The sequence below is a fragment of the Schistocerca serialis genome, chromosome 1 (genome assembly GCF_023864345.2).
Source record: "Schistocerca serialis cubense isolate TAMUIC-IGC-003099 chromosome 1, iqSchSeri2.2, whole genome shotgun sequence".
NCBI classification, from domain to species: Eukaryota; Metazoa; Arthropoda; class Insecta; order Orthoptera; family Acrididae; genus Schistocerca; species Schistocerca serialis.
Genome location: NC_064638.1, coordinates 241,591,184 through 241,612,237, shown reverse-complemented (window position 1 = coordinate 241,612,237; position 21,054 = coordinate 241,591,184). Strand labels below are relative to the sequence as shown.

General features: G+C 43.7%; 1 protein-coding gene across 3 annotated transcripts in view; it reads left to right on the top strand.

The window, feature by feature from the left end:
• LOC126466830 (ras-related protein Rab-37-like) overlaps nt 1-21,054 on the top strand; it is a 338,533-nt gene that overhangs the window by 93,199 nt on the left and 224,280 nt on the right. The gene's annotated exons all lie outside the window — the stretch shown is intronic.

Sequence of the window (21,054 nt, the reverse complement as noted above, 5' to 3'; positions counted from 1 at the left end):
GGGAACAGAATACATACCGAGCTCTCACTGAGGCTATCCGCTATTGAGAGTTCTCTCCAATTAAGAAGTCGGGGTCTCACGCTTTGTGCGCCGAGGGTGGAAGAAAATACTCGACAGCGTAAGCAGTTCGCTCTCTGCCTCTACCCTACAGCAAATACCCCACTCGTTGCACGCTCCTGCTATCTGGCAACGCTGTGGCATTCTCCATCTGGCGGCTCCGTTTCTGGTCTGACAACATTACGAGGAACGCTAAAGCTCTCGACTGTTTCTGTCATTTCGTTACGTTTCCATTATGTCACTCAAAATAAAAGCTATAATGCCAAAATAACTGTCACTATACAAGCACTAATGAGAAAATAAACATGTATCATCCAACGCACTCGCTGTGACAGACAGAATTGGCAGCGAGTCGCTACTGGCTGCTGCGTCACGTGATACGCTGTATCTTGCTACTCTGCATCTATTCTCCAGTCGCTTTAGTGTTAGGTGCAGTTTACTCAAATAACATATGTTTCACAACAACGGCACGCGGTGTTTAGATTAATCATAAGTTCATGCTTTTAGTAGAATACGATTGACAAATAAAGTGCAAGATGTAAGCATTTGGCTCGAGTCAAGAATGAGTCGGGATTAATTTATGCTCTCTGAGAATTTCACGAACTATAAGAGGATTGCAAAAAGTAAGATAATCAATCATCTGTGGGAGTGGGTTAATTCGGCAAGCCGAAGAGGTACACAAATTTACTAAGTCACTGGCATACAAGGTTAATCAGAAGTACCTCCGGGATTTCACAAGATTACTGCGTGATAACTGAAGGACACCAAGAAAATGTCACACATAAGTAGGAAGAGAATCTCTACAAGTTTCAATCCATAATCTTCTGCTTACTGTTGTCGCATCCAATTAGTTCGAGTGTACAGATACGCAACCCTGTGAACAGATGTTCCCATGGGGATGCGTTGTGCCTTCCTGCAGCATTAATTTCTATTCATGGCATGCACATTTTGACGTTTTGGAAGCTCGTAAACGGTCTCCCGTTGAGCATCTGTAATATGAGTTAAAAATTTGGAGAGGTGCTCTACCAGGCAATATGCATGTGTTTCCTGTCATCTGAAAGCCTTATGGTACTACGTGGTTACAATTAAAGTTCAGCTATGACTGAAGCGCAATGTGAGCTGTAATTATCGTATGGCGGCGAAACTTGGTAGATATTCTAATGCGTTAATGCGGAAGCGATTTACGCTGGAAAAAATTTGTTTCAATTAGGTACACCAGGTGCAATTCTGGTTTGTTAAATATGAGCACCGGAGACGTTCACGGGATGCTTCATCTGTAAAACGATGTGATAAAAACTTGCTCGCAGCAGTTCCGGTGGAGTCTGAGCAACGTTTCCCATTATACTCGCCCACAGATCAGGTAGAGACGGAACGTGTCCTTGGTAAATACGTTCATTTAGTTATCCCCAGAGCCTAAAATCACGCGGATTAAGACAGGTGGTCCTGCAGGTCAAGCGTCTGAACAATCTCTGAAGGTAAAACTTCCGTGGAAGGTTTCATTAACCATATCTTTCACTGGGTGAGTGACTTGAAGTGCTGTGAACAGTGGATTTAACACAGTTGTGTTCTTCCAAAGCAGGAATCACATGTTGTACAAGGAGATCTTGATAGTCTGCAGAGGCCTGAAGATGGTGTACTAGAGCACCGAAACTGGTAGCCATATAATAAATATACGAGTGTATTCACTTCAAAGAAGAAAGGAAGCACAATAAAGGGGCTTCTGTATCCTCATCTCACAGTGATTATACGGCAAGTGAAATGGCTCTTCGCGCACAACACGATGTTAAACACTACGCCAAATTCTGTGGTTCTGTGTATTCGTTGCACCCTGTAGTATAAAATGTGCTTCGTCACTCCATAGAATATTGCCCGGCCACATGTCATCAACTTCGATCAGTGCCAGAAACCGAAGAGTAAATTCGGTACGTAGCTACACATCATGAGGATACAGTTCCTTCACCTTCTGGATCTTGCACTGGTACCAGTGCAAAACTTTCGACGCTGTTGGTCATGGGAAGGAAAATTCTTGTAATCTGTACGAGAGCTAGTCCTGCCCGGTGTGGTGTCAACGTTAGACACCACGCTAGAGGTTGCGATAATCGATAGCAGTCCAGCACTTGCAACCTCTCTGGACTCGCTGGCGCTTGCAGCGCCGCCGTATGGCACGGACAGAGACTTGCAGATCGCACCGGAGAGTCAGGTACAGGTCGTGAGCGAAGTCAGATCAGAATAGCCTTCAGCTCGCTAGATTCGCAGCCACTAGTTTGCGCGTGTATTACGCACGTAATACCAGAATTGTGTTATCTTGCTTGTTATATAATCCAGTTAATGTTTGTTAATGAGTCATTTGTATTCAAGAAAGATAATTGTTATTAGTTATGTTCCCGGAGTGCAGTAGCAGGACAAAGTTAAGTAAAAGTTATTTACTAAACTTATCCAGAACTAATTATTATAGTGTTGTGTCTAGACAAGACAGCCTAGACACAATGAGAGGAAGCCGACAGGCACGCGCGAAGCCAAAGCAGGGAGCGTGAGGTCTGAAACAGGATACGTAATGAATGCTATAAAGAAAAGTACGTAGCTTCTGGAATACTTAACTTTAATCCATCCTTTTGGTACATCTGGAGATTATAGCGATACAAATGAGACTCTTTAGATACATGCAATGTTACTAATGGCGCCTTGCTAGGTCTAGCCATTGACTTAGCTGAAGGCTATTCTAACTATCTGCTCTGCAAATGAGCGAGGCTTCGTCAGTGTGCATCGCTAGCTAAGTCGTCCGTACAACTGGGGCGGGTGCTAGTCCGTATCTCGAGACCTGCCTTGTGGTGGCGCTCGGTCTGCGATCACACAGTGGCGACACGCGGGTCCGACATGTACTAATGGACCGCGGCCGATTTAAAGCTACCACCTAGCAAGTGTGGTGTCTGGCGGTGACACCACATATAGAATGTTTCAGATTCCTACAACCACCCCACTCGTGCTAGCCTCTATCATTCCACTGCAAATCCCAGGGGTACCGATCGACAAGCATCCTGCATTTGTGTGAGGTCATCACATGCTGCCATCGACCTTCACATCACCCGGGACTTGTGCTTCTCGGTCACTTACAGCAACAGCAACCTCGCGAGTAACTTCCACCAGGATATATAAACGTAGGCTTCCGCGCCCATTGTCACAGTCAATAGAATACGAGGTATTTCTGTGTTTGCGACCGCATTGTCGATGTGTAAAACTCCCACGTTTCGGTCACTGTTGCAGGTTACCCATCAGCACTCGGAGATCTGAACGCGAAAGATATATCCGACTAAGGCACAACACCAAATCAGCGGTGGCAGAACACCAGGATGAGTGCGGCAAACAGATTGATTTTGGTTTAGCTCGTACACTCGCGAAACAACGTCTTACTTTAAGGGAGGGAGATTAGAGAGGCAACAGAAATATCAAGCGACCCGGCAACGTGAACAGGGAAGACGGGTACCGACTTCCGACGTCTTGGTTGCCAGCGACATCAGCGTTACGGGACGACAGCTCACGTGAAGCAACAGACACAGACAGGCGCGCGGGAGACCACAGCGGCCAGAGGTACGTAGAGTAGCCGGCCGGGGTGGCCGAGCGGTTCTAGGCGCTGCAGTCTGGAACCGCGCGACCGCTACGGTCGCAGGTTCGAATCCTGCCTCCGGCATGGATGTGTGTGATGTCCTTAGGTTAGATAGGTTTAAGTAGTTCTAAATTCTGGGGGACTGATGACCTCAGCAGTCCCATAGTGCTCAGAGCCATTTGAACCATTTGAACCACGTAGAGTATTGGCGCGCCTCAGCCGGCGCTCGAAAGCAGGAAAACGCCACGTCACAACTGCCGCCTGCTTTTCCATTCGCCGATTTCCAGCTATCACAAGCAGGAAACCTACGGCGTAGTTCCCCTTGGCCTTGTATCGTGAAAACTGGCAAGAAGCAAGGTTTCACAATGCAAGTAAAGGAAAAAAAAAAATACGAAAACTGCTAATTCGTAATAATCACACTAAAATTTTTCCGTCATTTGTTACCAGACTTTCCGTCATTCTGTTAACACACATTTTTGTAAGGAACAGGTAAGTGATGCATTAAATTAGTTCATGAGTCCACGAGAATAGTAAACGGTTGTGAACACTCACTTGAAAACTTAGCAAAAAATAACCCTGAGTTAATAAAGAGCATCAAAACGGACAAAGGGATTAGTGACCACAGGGTTGTCTTAGTGAGACTGAATATTGCAACTCCCAAATCCTACAAAAGTAAACGACATTTATACCAATTCAAAAACACAGATAAAAAATCGCTTTACGCCAACCTGGGAGACAATCTCCGCTCCTTCCAAATTAATAATGTAAGTGTAGACCAGATGTCACTTGAATTCAAAGAAATAGTAACGGTAGCAATTGAGAAATTTATACCAAATAAATTAACAAACGATGGAGCTGATCCTTCTTGGTTCACAAAAAGGTCAGAACACTGTTGCAGAAGCAAAGAAAAAAAACATGACGAATTTAAATAGACGCAAAAATCTCCAGGATCGGCGATCATTTACAGAAGCTCAAAATTTAGCGCGGACCACAATGCGAGATGCTTATAATAGTTTCCACAACGAAACTTCGTCCCGAAACCTTGCAGAAAATCCAAAGAAATTCTGGTCATATGTGAAGTACGCTAGTGGCAAGACGCATTCAATGCCTTCATGCCGGATAGCAATGGAGAAACTATCAAAGACAGTGCTGCAAAAGCAGAGTTACTAAACACGGCCTTTCGAAATACCTTCACAAAAGAAGACAAAGTAAATATTCCATAATTCGAATCAAGAACAGCTGCCAACATGAGTAACGAAGAAGCAGATGTCCTCCGGGAAGTGCAGATTCTTAAATCACTTAATAAAAGTAAGTCTTCTGGTCCAGACTGTATACCAGATAGGTTCCTTTCAGAGTATGCAGATGCAACAGCTCCATACTTAACAATCATATACAACCGTTCGCTCGATGAAATATCCGAACCCAAAGACTAGAAAGCTGCATAGGTCACATCAATATTCAAGGAAGGTAGGAGGAGTAAGCCACTAAATTACAGGCCCATATCATTAACTTCGATATGCACCAGTATTTTGGAACATATATTGTGTTCGAACATTATTAATTACCTCGAAGAAAACGTCCTATTGACGCACAGTCAACACGGATTTAGAAAACATCGTTCTTGTGAAACATAACTAGCTCTTTGCTCGCACGAAGTATTGGAGGCAATCTTTAGGTTGTTTGCGGATGACGTCGTCGTTATTGATTAGTAAAGTCATCACAAGCTCAAAATATTTAGAAAACGTATCTATGGTGCTAAAATTGGTAATTCGTCATAAATAAAGAAGTGAAGTCATTCATATGAGTGCTAAATGGAATCTGTTAAACCTCGGTTACACGAGAAATCAGTCAAATCTAAAGGCCGGAAATTCAACTAAATACCTAGGAATTACAATTACGAAAAATTTAATTTGGAAGGAATACGCAGAAAATGTTGTGTGGAAGGCTAACCAAAAACTGCGTTTTATTGGCAGGACACTTATAAAATGTAACATGTACCGAGGAGACTGCCTACACTACAATTGTCCGTCCTCTTTTGGAATACTGCTGCGCGGTGTGGGATCCTTACCAGATAGGACTGACTAGGTACATCGAAAAAGTTCAAAGAAGGGCAGCATATTTTGTATTATCGCAAAGTAGGTGAGATAGTATCACTGAAATGATACAGGATTTGGGATGGACATAGTTAAAGCAAAGGCGTTGTTCGTTGCGGAGGAATCTTCTCACGAAATTGCAATCACCAAAGTTCTCCTCCCTACATAGGGAGAAACGATCACTATGATAAAACAAGGGAAATCAGAGCTCGTACGGAAAGATACAGGTCTTCGTTCTTTGCGGGCGCTATACGAGACTGGAATAATAGAAAATTGTGAAGGTGGTTCGATGAACCCTCCGCCAGGCACTTAAATGTGATTTTAAGAGTATCGATGTATATGTAGCAGTTGATTTGTCGCATACTAAGGTGTACGGTCTCTTGACTAATCTACGAATGTTTCACACACAGCTTGAAATACCATATCCACTCGCAGTAATCGCTCCTGGATTTCTGATTCCGAAACGCGTCATATGAACAATTAAGTCATTCCTTGGCTGATGTTTGACTTTTACCATTGCGACCCAGACAACATGAATGGAGAACTTATTATTATTATTATTATAGTCGCATGCATCCTGCATGACTTTACCCCACATTTATATTACTGAAATTAAAACATTTCAGAGAATTTTTGAATCACTGGATTCGATTTATTGCCAGTATCAAAGTCGGTGATAGGCAAAATGGTCGAAATTGTCGATTTCAGGAATAGATGAACTATCTACATACACAATTAAACTTGTACTAAATCCTCAGTGAACGAGTCCGACTCACAACTTGCCAATATAAAATATTTTTCATCTTATCGACTTTTATTGTCTTACCCTTGTAGATATTGATAGAGCGACGGCGGCTCAATTCGCCCTCTCGCAATTGCCTTACATCCACTAAGTGACCTGTCTTTAACACTGCCAGAAATAAAACCATCTCTGTTCCAGTAAATCACTGTTGCTTTAACGATATGGAGCCTTGTCAGAGTAGCGATACCAATAAAATAATTACTTATTTTTCGTACCAAGAGTAATGCGTGTATACAGCGATCGAGATGTCATGGTCGCTATATACACTGAAGCACCAAAGAAACTGGTATAGGCATGTGTATTCAATCATGGAGATATGTAAACAGGCAGAATACGGCGCTGCGGTCGGTAACGCCTATACAGGGTGGTCCATTGATCGTGACAGGGCCAAATATCTCACGAAATAAGCAACAAGCGAAAAAACTACAAAGAACGAAACTTGTCTAGCTTGAAGTGGGAAACCAGATGGCGCTATAGTTGGCCCACTAGATGGCGCTGCCATAGGTCAAACGGATATCAACTGCGGTTTTTTTTTTAAATAGGAACCCGCATTTTTTATTCCATATTCGTGTAGTACGTAAAAAATATGAATATTTTAGTTGGACCACTTTTTTCGCTTTGTGATAGATGACGCTGTAATAGTCACAAACGTATAAGTACGTCGTATCACGTAACATTCCGGCAGTGCGGACGGTATTTGCTTCGTGATACATTACCCGTGTTAAAATGGACCGTTTACCAATTGCGGAAAAGGTCGTTATCGTGTTGATGTATGGCTATTGTGATCAGAATGCCCAACGGACGTGTGCTATGTATGCTGCTCGGTATCCTGGACGTCATCATCCAAGTGTCCGGACCGTTCGCCTGATAGTTACGTTATTTAAGGAAACAGGAAGTGTTCAGCCACATGTGAAACGTCAACCACAAACCTGCACCAAATGATGATGCTCAAGTAGGTGTTTTAGCTGCTGTCACGGCTAATCCGCACATCAGTAGCAGACAAATTGCGCCAGAATCTGGAGTCTCAAAAACGTCGGTGTTGAGAATGCTACATCAACATCGATTGCACCCGTACCATATTTCTATGCACCAGGAATTGCATGGCGACGACTTTGAACGTCGTGCACAGTTCCGCCACTGGGCACAAGAGAAATTTCGGGACGATGACAGATTTTTTACACGCGTTGTATTTAGCGACGAAGCGTCATTCACCAACAGCGGTAACGTAAACCGGCATAATATGCACTATTGGGCAACGGAAAATCCACGATGGCTGCGACAAGTGGAACATCAGCGACCTTGGCGGGTTAACGTATGGTGCGGCATTATGGGAGCAAGGGTAATTGGCCCCCATTTTATCGAAGGCAATCGAAATAGTGTAATGTATGCTGATTTCCTACGTAATGATGTTACTACAAGATGTTTCACTGCATCACAGAATGGCGAAGTACTTCCAACATGATGTATGTCCGACACATAGCTCGTGTGCGGTGAAGCGGTACTGAATGACAAATTTCATGACAGGTGGATTGGTCGTCGAAGCACGTTCACCGGATCTGACGTCCCGGGATTTCTTTCTGTGGGGAAAGTTGAAGAATATTTGCTATCGTGATCCACCGACAACGCCTGACAACATGTGTCAGAGCATTGTCAATGCATGTGCGAACATTACGGAAGGCGAACTACTCGCTGTTGAGAGGAATGTCGTTACACGTACTGCCAAATGCATTGAGGTTGACGGACATCATTTTGAGCATTTATTGCATTAATGTAGTATTTACAGGTAATCACGCTGTAACAGCATGCGTTCTCAGAAATGATAAGTTCACAATGGTACATGTATCACATTGGAACAACCGAAATAAAATGTTCAAACGTACCTATGTTCTGTATTTTAATTTAAAAAACCTACCTTACCAATTGTTTGTCTAAAATTATGAGCCGTGCGTTTGTGACTATTACAGCGCCATCTATCACAAAGCGAAAAAAGTGGTCCAACTAAAACATTCATATTTCTTTACGTACTACACGAATATGTAATAAAAATGGGGGTTCCTATTTTAAAAAAAAAAACGCAGTTGATATCCGTTTGACCTATGGCAGCGCCATCTAGCGGGCCAACGATAGCGTCTTCTGGTTTCCCCCTTCAAGCTGGACGAGTTTCCTTCTTTGTAGTTTTTTCCGTTTGACGCGTATTTCGTGAGAGATTTGGCCCGGGCACGATCAATGGACCAACCTATATAAGACAAGCGTCTGGCGCAGATCTTAAATCGGGTGCTACTGCTACAGTGGCAGGTTATCAGGATTGAAGTGAATTTGAACGTGGTGTTGTCGGCGCACGAGCGATGGGACACAGCAACTGAGTTAGAGAGGAAGTGGGAATTTCCTCGTACAACCATTTCACAAGTGTGCCGTTAGTATCAGGAATCCGGTAAAGCATCAAATCTCAGACATCTCTGCAGCCGGAGAAAGGTCCTTCGAGAACGGAGCCAACGACGACTGAAGAGAATCGTTTAGGGTGAGAGAAGTGCCGCAATTTGCTGCAGATTTCAATGCTGGGTGACCAGTAAGTGTCAGTGTGGGAACTATTCAACGAAACATCATTGACATGGGCTTTCGGAGCTGTAGGTCCACTCGTGTACCCCTGATCACTGCACGACACAAACCTTTACGTCTCGCCTGAGTCCGCCAACATCTACATTGGACGCCTGGTTGGGCGTGTCTCCTTTCAAACTGTATCAAGCTGATGGAAGTGTACGGTTATGGAGACAACCTCATGAATCCATGAACCCCACATGTCAGCGGGAGACTGTTCAAGGTGGTGGAGTCTCTGTGCTGTTGGAGTGATATAGGACCCTTGTACGTCTAGATACGACTGACAGGTGACACGTCCGTAAGCTTCCTGTCTGATCCCCTGCGTCTATTCATATCCATTGAGCATTCCGACGTACTTAGGCACTTCCAGCAGGACAATGCGATATCCCACACAGTCAGAATTGCTACAGAGTGGCTCCAGGAACTCTCTTCTGATTTTAAACACTTCCGCTGGCCACCGAACCCCCTAGACATGAACAGTATTGAGCATATCTGCGATTCCTTGCAACGTGCTGTTCAGAAGAGGTCTTTAACCTCTAGTACTCTTACGGATTTATGGACAGCCCCGCAGAATTCATGGAGTCAGTACCCTCCAGCACTACCAGAGACGTTAGTCGAGTCTATACCACGTCGTGTTGCAGCACTTCTGCGTGCTCGCGGGGCCCTACACTATATTTGGCAGGTGAACCAGTTTCTTTGGCTCTTCAATGTAAAAGAGCGGCTGTCAATCAGGGATTTATGTTCCGTTGAGTAGTGAGAAGACATTGCTCAATAAATATCCATCGGCATCATGGGGAGGAGTCAGCGCCTCTCCTAGTGCTAGTTTGTTGTTCAGTCGAGTAAAGCCTGGGCCTCACGACAACCACAGGTGTTTCCCACTGACTGAGAACCTTGGACATGAAGCCTACGAATTTATCTGTACCAGTCTTTTACGTGATAGTTTTTAAAGCTTACTGTAATATTCTGTATATTTAATATACGATAAACATTTAAAAAAATTTATATCCATAAATTCGTTTGTTTTCTACTGTATCTGTATACGTTGGAGTATCTGGTTGTTGCTTTTAACTTCCTCTTTACTAGACGTTATCACACCTTTAGTCTTTTTCTCTCACGAGTTTCAGCTACCATCGAATAAACGTCTCCAGCTTGCTTAAGTCTTTTTGAATACTCCTTTGTTTCAGTTCAGGCAGCACATTCGTTTATTACCACAAGTAGATTTTTCTCTCGAAAGTTAATTTCTGTTAAGACACTTCGTTTCAAATCGTTCGTCGTTCATTCTACATGCAAATTAAGCAGTAGTGGAGATAAGTTATATCCTTGATTTACACCCTTCATATTACTCTCCTGCTGTACTTGATTCGCAGACACTGTTAACCACGCTTTGCAGTCTGTGTATAATTCATAATCAAAGAGGCGAACACACTGCCCCAGTTTAGATGACGATATGAACATAAAAGTACAAACCCGTATCACAGGGTGAACACACTTGCTATGGTTTGCAGACAAACTTTTCTTTCTACTTGCCGGCTGACGCAACTTTCCTCAGTGTGCTCTCATGTACCACCTCATTGTGTCTTATGGTAAGAACAATGGATTTATCATGAAGAGAAGACATCTGCAAGTTGACCTCGCGGCATACGACGCTGGAGGCGAAGAGGATGACCACCGAACTTTTCCCATCACGAGTTTGCTTAGAGAAATGAGTGATATTTCCTTTCTTCGCTCGCTGTGTGGCGAGAGTGGTGAGATGGAAAAAGTTCAGCTGCTATGGAAGCCTTTCCCGCATGCTGCGTACGAGTGAAACGCGCGTATTAAAACGTGCGTGCTTTCCGAGCTCCCGAAGCAAAGTGCAGAAGGGATTACTCGCACAAGCGAATTCCCCCGCCATCCGTTCTGTGCGTCCATTGTCGTAGTCTGCTTAGCATCGACGCGATGCTTCGATGTTTTACGTCGGTATGGTGTTAAAAATTTATTTTTGTAGACATGAATGAGAAGTAATTAGAAAATCATGGTAAAGCACGAGGCTTGTCCACAAAAGAATGCCCCGCATTTTTTTCTCAGCTGTAAACAATGCTACTCATGCGAAACGTTACGTATGTATTATTTGAAGTCTCCTGAGTGAGCACGCGAAGTTTTTGTCACTTCCGACAGGTAACGTAGCTGCAAGACAGTTTCAAAATGGCGTCGGTACGTGATGTACGTTACAACCAACGTGCCGTCATTGAATTTCTCACTGCAGAGAAAGAAACTGTGGGGAATGTTCACAAAGGCTTGTGCAAAGTCTGCTGTCGACAGAAGTACAGTTAGTCGATGGGCACGGAGGATGAGACCATCAGAAGACGATACGGCGGAGCTCCACGACTTTCAGCGGTCCGGGAGACCATCCACGGCTGTCACACCTGACATGTTGCAGCGAGATGATGATGTCACTCATGAGGACGAACGCATTACGACCCGGCAGTTGGCGCTGCATCTGTCAACCAGCAAACAAGTGTGGATGCAATTATCCGCGCTCTTGGATATTCCTAGTTGTGTGCAAGACGGATCCCGCGGTGTTTAACGGTGGATCACAAATCGCACAGAAAAGAAGAATCGTCTTTATTTGTTGCAACGTTTTGAAGCTGATGGGGAGGCCTTCTTAGCCCGGATTGTGATAGGTGATGAAACCTGGGTTCACCATTTTGAGTCCGAAACAAAACGACGGTCAGTGGAATGGCGCCGTTCGCACTCCCAACAGAAGAAAAAATTCGAAGCAGTTCTGGGACAGTGAAGGTGTGATTCTTATTGATACGATGCCGAGAAATGGTACCATTAATTCAGAAGTAATGTAAACCCATTAAAAAACTCTAGACGTGTTTCCGGCGACTTCGGTGCCAGAGCAACCCACAAGATGTATTGCTGCAACATGATAACACTCAGCTCTACGCAAGTCTGAGGACTCCTGAACACCTTGCAGAACAGTTTTGGACAGTGTTACCCCATCCTCCCTACAGCCATGACCTAGCCCCCTCGGTCTTCCACCTGTATGGGCTATTAAAGGATACCTTTCATGGAAGATATTTTTAGGACGATGAGGTGATTCACGGAACAAAGCACTGGCTCCGCCACCAGGAGAAAGATTGGTACCGACAGGGCATACACGCCCGTGTTTCGCATTGGTGGAAGGCCATAGAACGGGATGGATATTACATGGAAAAATTGGGTGTGTCGATAAACCACCATTTTTTCGTGAGTGTAATTCTCATTGTGTTCAATAAAGAATTGTTGAAGAAAACTGCGTTGCATACATTCTGGGCAACCCTCGTTGTCTTTAGTCCTAAAACTGGTTTTATGTAGATCCCCACGCTAGTTCATCCTTTGCATACTTTTCTTCATTCCTGTTAATCTACTGCAGCTTACACGTTTTTTAACCTCTTTCCTGTCCTCAAATCTTGCTACTTCTACAATTGTTACTACTCTCTCTCCCACTTTCCACTTCACCTAATTAACTGTTCTTTTGTGCCTCGGGATGTATCCAATTAATCTACCCCGTCATTTAGTATTTAGAAAAAATTTTGCTATAAAGCTTTCTTCTCGCCGATTTGATCCAGCTCTTCTTCATTAGATATTTAATCTTCACATATGGAAAGCTTCTGTTCTCTTCTTTTATGTATTTTTTTACAACCACCTCTCACTTCCATTCAGCGCCACAGCTGAGTCAAATGCTCTCAGTAAGTAGCACCTAGCACTTAAATTTATTTCGAAGATAACACATTTCCATTTTTCAGGAGACATTTTCTTGCTGCTGCCAACGGCTTAGCCGCAGTAAGAACACCAGTTTCCGTCAGATCACCGAAGATAAGTGCTGCCGTGCTTGGCTAACATTTGGATGGGTGACCGTCCGGGACTTCCGAGCACTGTTGGCAAGTGGCGTGCACTCAGCCCTTGTGATGCCAATTGAAAAGCTATTTCATGGAGAAGTAGTTGCTCCGGTCATGAAAGTAGAGAGTGATCGGGAGAGCGATGTGCTGACCACATGCCCTCCATATCCGCAACCATTGACACCTATCCGCTGAGGATGACACGGCGGTCCGTTGGTACCGTTGGTACCGTTGGGCCTTTCGAGACCTGTTCGGACGAAGTTTAGTTTCTTAATTTCTTGCAACTGCCAATCTACCTTTTATATCCTCTTTATTTGTGGTGCGGTCAGTTCCACTACTAGCCATTAACATTGCTACACCAAGAAGAAATGCAGATGATAAAAGGGTATTCATTGGACAAATATATTATACTAGAACTGCCATGTGAGTATATCTTCACGCAATTTGAGTGCACAGATCCTGAGAAATCAGTACCCAGAACAAACACCTCTGACCGTAATAACGGCCTTGATATGCCTGGGCATTGAGTCAGAGCTTGGATGGCGTGTGCAGGTACAGCTGCCCATGCAGCTTCAGCACGATACCACAGTTCATCAAGAGTAGTCACTGACGTATTGTGACGAGCCAGTTGCTCTGCCACCATTGACCAGACGTTTTCAATTGGTGAGAGATCTGAAGAATGCGCTGGCCAGGGCAGCAGTCGAACATTTTATGTATCCAGAAAGGCCCGTACAGGACCTGCAACATGCGGTCGTGCATTATCCTGCTGAAATGTAGGGTTTCACAAGGATCGAATGAAGAGTAGAGCCACGGGTCGTAACACATCTGAAATGTAACGTCCACTGTTCAAAGTGCCGCCAATGCGAACAAGAGGTGACCGAGACGTGTAACCAATGGCACCCCATACCATCACGCCGGGTGATACGCCAGTATGATGATGACGAATACACGCTTCCAATGTGCGTTCACCGCGATGTCGCCAAACACGGGTGCGACCATCATAATGCTGTAAACAGAACCTGGATTCATCCGAAAAAATGACATTTTGCCATTCGTGCACCCAGGTTCGTCGTTGAGTACACTGTCGCAGGCGCTCCTGTCTGTGATGCAGCGTCAAGGGTAACCGCAGCCATGGTCTCCGAGTTGATAGTCCATGCTGCTGCAAACGTCGTCGAACTGTTCGTGCAGTTGGTTGTTGTCTTGCAAACGTCCCCATCTGTTGACTCAGGGATCGAGATATGGCTGTACGATCCGTTATACCCATGCGGATAAGATGCCTGTCATCTCGACCGCTAGTGATACGAGGCTGTTGGGATCCAGCACGGCGTTCCGTATTACCCTCCTGAACCTACTGATTCCATATTCTGCCAACAGTCATTGGATCTCGACCAACGCGAGCAGCAGTGTCGCGATATGATAAACCGCAATGGCGATAGGCTACAATCCGACCTTTTTCAAAGTCGGAAACGTGATGGTACCCATTTCTCCTCCTTACACGAGGCATCGCAACAACGTTTCACCAGGCAACGCCGTTCAACTGCTGTTTGTGTAAGAGAAATCGGTTGGAAACTTTCCTCATGTCAGCACGTTGTAGGTGTCACGACCGGCGCCAGCCTTGTGTGAATGCTCTGAATAGCTAATCATTTGCATATTACAGCATCTTCTTCCTGTCGGTTAAATTTCGCGTCTGTAGCACATCATCTTAATGGTGTAGCAATTTTAATGGCCAGTAGTGTACTTTGCTATCCAAATAGAAAAACCTGTCAGCTACGGTACTTTTAATCTTTGATTCCTTAAACTAATGCCCCTAGCGTGGCGTGTTTAAGCCACCTTCGCTCCATTACAGTTGATTTTTTATTTAGTCACCTTCCAATTCCTTTGCAAGACATTAGTTGCTCTGTTGAACTGGTGTTCCAAGTCACAGTCTTACAGTGTCATCGACGAAGTTTTTATCTTATCTCCCTGAACATTAATTGGTTTTTTAATTTCCTTTACTACATATATAGTACCATGGGGAACATTTTGAAAGCCAGTCTAACTTCCCAATGAGATTCGAATTACCTTCGAAACAACACAAAAATCGTGTAGCGAGGAGTAATGAATGTTCATTTATTGGATTGATTAACGAGGTTATGGCTGGGAAGAAAGGAAGAATGTTTTTTGAATGAATCAGTACCGCAGGTGTTCCGAAATGAGAAATTTTTCCCTATAATTAACCGGAAAGGTAAATAAAAAACTTCATGTGCGTGCTAACTTTATGCCCCAAACTGCGCCTTCTGTCTATCCAGATTTCCGAAATATACTAGATCAAAGTTGTAAATATCATTTTGGAACACCCTGCATAAAAAGTGAGACAAATATATGAAGCATAAAACAAGTGTTTGGAGTTATCGTCGTATCATCGTTAAATCCTCGTTGTAAAAGAACATGAAAATGTAGTGTTCCGAATGAATGAACGAAGAAAAGGCTTAGTTGATCCTCGATGACATGTTCTGTTCAGAGTTAGTTTGCTATTTTTTGTTTTTAAGGATCACAACATTCGCCTGAAGTTACGTATAGAAACCGCTGGAGAGCTAAATCGAAATGGACAGACGGAATCTGAGGCCACCTGCTGTAAATATGAGTCCAATATCGTAAGCACTTTGCCGAGCAGCAGTGTTACAGGGACACACACCTGTCTTCCAGTCGTTAATATCGGCTTTCAACACTGCAGCGTCTACTTCTTCTTCAGTTAACTTATACCTCTTACGTTAAGCGGATCCGTAATACCACCGTAAATTCTATCGTATTGGAGATCGAAACTGGGACTTCCGTGTGACAAATAAGACACTAATCCATCTGATATGGAGTCGAAATATATGGAGATTACGCAACCGATGATTGTAGGTATAGCTGAAACTTCATTCTTTTAAATAATGTTAATTTTCTGAATACAGTTTACAAAAGGTAAATGTGTCGAAATACAAAGATTTCAGAAAAAGTCTCTTGTGCGCTTCCCATTATGCTGCTTCAGAACTCCTGGCGCTTAGGCATCCTGCCTCGTCGTCTGCTGGAGAACCGACGCAGGATAAAAGCTTTTTCTACGCCTTACATTTTTAATGGAAAGGCTGAGTTACACGACGCTACGAGGTTAAGAAACCAAGTTTCGAAACTGCGCCATCAGTTACTATCAATGCGCGTCATGCGTCTGCGCAAGTCGCTATGGAAACTATAGAGTAGACTTGTCCTGACATCGACGACACGAATCTACGAATAGTCTGTAGTGAGAGGTTAGTTGTCGTATCGATGGCGTGTCAACAAAGCTAACCAAGAAATAGGAAACGGTGCAAATTGTTAGCCTCTTGGTTATCCACTGCTATGTGTAAGTGTTCATGGGAATAACGTTGACTGCAAAAATAAAGCAGCGACGTATTGCCTTATTGCTCCATTGGAGCCGGTTATGCCACTTGAACATGGATTGACTGACGACGTCTGAGCAATAGACCAGAATTCATTCCACTAGGAACACGTACAAAACGAATTACGAAAAACACAAGCAACTAAAACACCTGGCTACGGAACAGACCACATCGGCAAGACAAAGATCCCGTGGTTTGAGTTTTCGTAGTGCACAGGACGAAAACTACACGTATTTGGTAAAATGAGTTCTTTATTAATATTCGCTTATCTGACGCCACAGCACTGCATAACAGTTATAAATTGTAGCAGTGGCATCACAAACAGTAGGAGCAAACTTGGCTGTCGTTGATTTGGGTACACTGAATACAAATTGTTGAGCCCCGTATGAATCGCTACTTACCCAAAAACTCAATGCGATATCTAGTTTCAGTTCGTTCGAAAGTGTTTCACGCAGTATAGTATATCTGTTCCTTATCATATAATTAACTCCATTTTCTGGTGATATTCTGAGATGGTTGAAATAACTTCTCAGCTCTTCCTCAATAAATTCCTTCAGCAACGTCGTTGAGAAAGCAAATTGCCCTTTTTTTTAAATCCAGACACGTCTGTTATTTATTTCCTCAAACAGCGATTTAATGCAGACGAGCATTACCTCCGTCAGTAACCGTCAATTGCCAAAACTTTCATTTCAGGCACGCGCCCAAAGAATACAGAACAACGAAACTTAAATGTAAACTGGTGTAGTGTCTACAGTCGTAATTATTTCGTGAAAATGATTCCACAGAAAGTATTTCGCAGCGTAAAGTCGACGGATAACTACCCTTTAGTTTCGAGTCGTGTGTAAGTAATTGAGCCTAATCTAAAAGGGAATACTGGGCTCCTTTTCTTTCAGAAAAATTATCGAGATTGTCGATAACTGCTAAACTTCCACTGGAAAACGTGCGATTACATAAAAAGGCCCAACTATGTTCGTTCAGATATGTTGGAGTTTTAGGACGTCTTCCATGTTGTCTTTCTTGAGGATGTGGCGCCGCGTTTAAAATCAATTTTTTTTTTAATGTTTCAGAACGAATGACTGGCATATTAACGACCCAGAACATTGATGTTTATGATGCACTTCTGCATCGTAGCCACAAATTTGTTAAATGACGGTGACTTTTGCTACTTGGGCTATTTATTTATTGAGACCTCTTCGTAGCTACATGACTAATGTCGGCTTAAAAATCCATTTTAAAGCGTTTACCCAGATCACAGTGCCACAGATACGAAAATGTCAGCGAACTCACACAAGGGACCACTGATCGTGATGGTTTATGGTTTACAATTTACAGAAGCAATACTTCTGTTAGTGATGGTTTAACAGTCAATGCACTCAAGGCGGGAAATAAATGCGAAAAATAGAACGCTGACGAAATAGTTGGCATATCGTATGAGCTCGCTGCCATTCTGACTTCTATTGCACATTGCTCTGGATAAACACTCGGGAATGGCTTTTCGAACCGAAACCATCCATGTAACTAAGGAGAAATCTCATTAAAGATTGCTGCCTAAATTTTATGACAAACGCCATTGCATTTTACCCATTTCATCAAAAAACTACTGATTTAAACTGTACTGACAAATCTGTTCCGCAAACGAGCGCTCAACATTTACGAACATAACAAAAATAAACTTCATTGGGATCAGTGCCACCTCTGTTCCACGCCACTCAGTTTTCTGTTGGTATTACCATAACCCGAGACATACTCTGTTAAATAATGTAACACGCTCATCTCAAAACAAGGGAACTTTAAAAGTTATTGAAGATTCAAACAGTGATTCGTTTGCCCTTCTAGGACGTACTGCCACAATATAGAAGACAGAATACTGATAAAGTCTAGATCAGGGAGAATGCCACATATGATACATCTGTACTACGGCCCACATATCGGCAACCTATTGGTTTCACTTATCCAGTTAGGACATTTTTAGATCACCACTGAGACGCGAGGAGAAAGGTGATGATTCCAGAAGTACACAACTGAAATTATTCGATGCTTTACGTAGATTATTCGTGGTTCTCTTAAATTTTCGGTTCCACATTTACGAAATTTCTTACAACTGGATTGCAATTAAGATTGTGGCGAAAAGACTGGTTTGTGGAATAGTCCAAGTTATAGGTTGGGGTGGAATCTGATACATTACTTGAGTTATCGAGGCCAACGAATGCGATATAACAAGAAGCTACTCATTCGAACGAAGGTCGTGTTAGCTTTTTTGATACTCCGTACCAGATTAAAACCGTGTGCTGGGACGCGACTCGAACCTGTGGCCTTTGTCATTCGCAGTCAATGCTCCTACTGACTGAGATATACAGCTACGACTCAATATCTGCCTTAGCAGCTTTAAAGCTACCGGTAAGTGTATCCTATTTTCCAAAATACACAGAATTTATCTTATGAAGCTAGTACCCAGGGAAGAAATGATATAGCGAAAAAGGCTTGCCGAGAACTTTGGAGGTTAGTAGAGATTTGGGTGCGGATTGTGAATCGTGACTGATATCTCAGTCGGTAAGAGTATTTTCAGGAAAAAGCAAGGTTTCGGGTTCGAGTCCCGGTGTGGCGCACAGTTCTACTCTTCCAGAATATTTCACTTAAAGTAGTTATTCGGAAGGCAGTTTACATGCCTCTCACGCTGCTTAAAAGTGTCATGTCCTCTATATCGTTTACCACAAATTTGTTATTACGGCAGCTACTATTCTATTATCTACTGTGTTCACACTTCATTTTAATACATGCCTATACTGAAGTCAGAATTTAACTTAATCGCTTCTATTCGTGGCTGCGAGGAAGTCACCTACGGGGGCTCCTGGAGTTTAATAACTTCGATCAAAGTAACTTCGTGATTGACGTTTTCAGCGAGTCGCGCGGTTGGGACCAACCGCAAGCCAATCTTTGTTCCTTCTCAGTTGCCACGTGCTCGCTGCGTTCCTTGTTTTGCAGGAACACGCAGAGGCTTGCCAGGAGAAGCAGATTACACGAGACGGCGGCGGAAGAACCGAAAACAGAGTGATTTATTCTGATCGCATTAGCGAGAGGCGTGCTGCGTACTAGCTGGCTACGACCCTCCCCAACCTGGCTCTGTCAATCTTGATGTCATGTTATTCGACACTTCCTATCACCAGGTGACATTCCCCCCACCCCTTGAGTTTCCTTCGCACCTCACGCTGGCGCTGCCAACATTGCTTTGTTAAAAATTGAACTAGCGGCACTACCCTTAATGTAGAATCTTACCGAGAGAACGAACGCAAAGACGACGTCACAATGGGAAGATGGTTCTACGCATTCTCTGTCGCCAAAACGCTCGGTGTTTCTCGCTGCATGTTAGGGCGGGAGGCGACATCGGCCTCGGCATCGTAATCCCTCGGTGACTCCCAAATCCTTAAGGACCGACGTAGTCCACAACGATTTGTCTCCTGTCAAGAAACTGCCAGGCCTATCAGAGGACTCGAATATCGAGTTCACATGGAATGTGAACTCCAGTATGAGTGTGGTTTCCAGCGTGGTTGGCGATCGCCCAGGAACGATTATGCAGTACGCGCTTACCGCTTCATCTACAACCGCAGTGGTCTCTAGTGGTAGTTGTCTAATCTTTCTCCAAAAATTGACACACGTGAAATACCCCGTGAACGTTTCTACCGACCATAGGAGAAGGAAGAACTGGATAAGGACAGAGCATGAGGTCATTAGAGATGGAGCATAAGCTCGGACTGGGGAGGTATGGGGAAAGAGGTTGACTGTGCACTATCGGAGGAACCGTGCCAGAATTCGCCTTAAGCAGATAGTTGATACCATGGTAAAACTAAATCTGTGCGGCGATTTGAACTGCCACCCTCCAGAATTCGATGTCAGTGTCTAACTTGTGCATCATCTCGCTCGGTGAAAATTGGTGACGCAAACCCCAAAGAGCAATGTGGACACGTCAATCAGTGCGAGGATGTCTTTAAATTTCAACGGAAATTTACATTTTTTTCTGCATCTATTTCTGCATACGTACTCCCTACGCCATCATACGGTACATGGCGGAGGGTTTCTTACACAACTGACAGTCATTCCGTTTCCTACACATCTCGAGATGGGTGCGAGGCTAAAACATCTGTCTGTATGCTTCCACACAAGCTCTGATTCATCTTATCTTTTCACTGAGTCGTCAGTATTCTGACTGGTCTTCTGGTTTGATGCGGCCCGTCACGAATTCCTCCCTGTGCCAACCTTTTCGTCTCAGAGTAGCAACTGCAACCTTCGGCCTCAATTATTTGTTGTATGTGCTCCAACCTCTGTTTTCCTCTGCAGTTTTTACCCTCTACATCTCGTTCTAGTACCAAGGAAGCTATGCCCTGATGTTTTAAAAGATGTCCTGCCATCTAGTCCCTTCTTCTTATTAGTTGTTTCCATAGATCCCTTTCCTCGCTGATTCTGCGCAGAACCCTGCTAATTCCTTACATTATCAGTCGATCTAATTTTCAAAATTCTCCTGCAGTACCACATCTAAAACGTTTGACTCTCTTCTGTTCTGGTTTCCCCACAGTCCATGTTACGCTATCTTACAATGCTGTGCTGCAAACGCAATTCTCAAAAATGTTTGCCTCAAATTTAGGCCTGTGTT